The sequence below is a fragment of the Corvus brachyrhynchos genome, unplaced genomic scaffold, assembly GCF_000691975.1.
Source record: "Corvus brachyrhynchos isolate BGI_N302 unplaced genomic scaffold, ASM69197v1 scaffold33, whole genome shotgun sequence".
Lineage (NCBI taxonomy): Eukaryota > Metazoa > Chordata > Aves > Passeriformes > Corvidae > Corvus > Corvus brachyrhynchos.
Window position 1 is genome coordinate 105,389 of NW_008237254.1, and position 1,968 is coordinate 107,356.

Genomic DNA, 1,968 nt, shown 5'->3' on the forward strand with positions numbered 1-1,968 from the left:
TCCGCGGCCGAGATCTGCGAACGCGCGGGACTGGGGAAGGATTCACCATTTCAACTCAACATGAAGCACTGCAACCCTGTGTAACCCGTATGACCCAGCGCCAGATCTGGACGCCTCTTGAACACCTCCAGGGATGATGACTCCACTATCTCCCTGGGCAACCTGTTCCAATGCCTGACCACCCTAACAGTGAAGAAACGTGATGATCCTTTTAGGTGCCTTCCAGCTCAGCTTATTCTGTGTAATCTGAATCTCCCCCGTCTCAGTTGGAGGCCATCTTCCCTGGTCCTGCCACTGCAGGTACAGTAGAAGGGACCAGTCCCCACCTCACTACATCCTCCCTTCAGGTACTGATGGAACAAGTGGATATGGTTTTGTCAATGGAGGATTAGACAGGATATTAGGAAAAAAATTTTCACTGAAAGGGTGGTCGAGCACTGGAACAGGCTCCCAGGGCAGCGGTGGACTCGCCATCCCTGGAAGTGTTCAAAAACTGTATGGATGTGGTACTTGAGTATTACGGTATCCCGCAGCTGTAGAGAGGAGAGGAGAGATCCAACAGGCAGGAATTGTGCAGCAATCTTGATTTATTTAATTATTTTACAAACTCTTTTATATAAAAAAAAGACTTTTTTTCATAGTCTAATTGGTCAAAGGATCAGCCACCTATTTGGGTGATTGGCTAAAATCCTAAAACATCCATTGTAAAATATTTTTCTACTGTACCATAAACAAATCTCTGCATGGTCGCAGGTGTTCATAATTTACAGAACTCTGCTAATAGCTTCCGTGAGAGAGAAGAGTATCTCACGGCACTGGAAAGAAGCAAGAAAAATTCTTGCTAGCAGCAATATTGTGTCCACACTTGGGGACTTGGTTTAGTGGTGGACCTGTCTGTTGGGTTAATGGTTGGACTCGATGATCTTGGTGGTATTTTCCAACCTTAAGGATTCTGACTGTAACAATAAATTTCAAAAATGCATCTTGGTAGTGCTGTTTACCTTGTAAGAGCTGTGACTCCATTGCTGCTTTACTCTGTACTTACCTGAAACTGTTTTTTTTTCATGTTACTCAAGCCTGCAAGCTCTCAAACCCCCTGCCCCAAATTTATACCTACCTATATCATCAACCATTTTCCTCTCTTAAGTGGATGCATCAGCTTCACTTCACAGCTAAGTACTTCTGGAGTCAAGAAGACAGCATGTGATTGCCATTACCAGGCAATACAATATGTAGATATCTTTAGATTTTATTTTTTCCCCCAGTCTTAAAAGAGCTGAGAAGTAGAAGCACGTTGACACTTGCATGTCTCTCTACAGGTCTCAGAAGGCATCTAAACATTCAGGTTTTCAAAGCTTTGCATTACCCAAAAGTCTTAAGTGAATTTTTCCTGAGGCCACTAAAACAAACTACTGCTCTCACTTTCACAGCTCTGAAGCTCTTTTTATCTGCTGAAATTCAGTTTCATATCTTTCCTTTTAAGGGCAAGCTCTGCTTCCAAGTTACACTACTAAGGTATGTGGAATTATGCTGGGTTTGTGCCCAGGGTCAGTGAAAAGAGAAGCTGGCTCTAGCCCTCAGTTTATACCATTGTAATACATCCATTCATTGCTGGTTTTCTGCTTTAAGGGATTGTAATTTCAAGGAATGTTGTAGGCTGCTCTCTCTCTAGGTTTCCCTTTACTGCTGCTTGCTTTCCCTCACAGATTTCTAAACAAAATAATTTTTACACAGCCTTGTCACTGTAGTAGTAGCAATAAGCCTAAATGTAGAAATGCAGTGTAAATGTTTATAAGATTCCCTTTATGAGCTAAGCTTTTCTAAGTGCCTTCCAGGGCAGCAGCATGTGTATGGAGGCATGGGGACTAGAAGGACAGCTGTGCTAAGAATTTCACTCAGGAGGAGGTAATGTGTCTACAACACTCCTTCAGGAGGTTTATTTTGGTGAGAACAGTTTTAAATTCAAAA

At 42.6% G+C, this 1,968-nt stretch overlaps 1 long non-coding RNA gene across 1 annotated transcript in view; it reads left to right on the forward strand.

Annotated features, from left to right (window-relative positions):
* Window positions 1–6: 6 nt before the first annotated feature.
* LOC108445740 overlaps window positions 7–1,968 on the forward strand; it is a 3,672-nt gene continuing 1,710 nt past the window's right edge. Inside the window, exon 1 of the long non-coding RNA XR_001860697.1 lies at window positions 7–300. This is a non-coding gene — a long non-coding RNA (uncharacterized LOC108445740). The remainder of the gene's footprint in view (window positions 301–1,968) is intronic.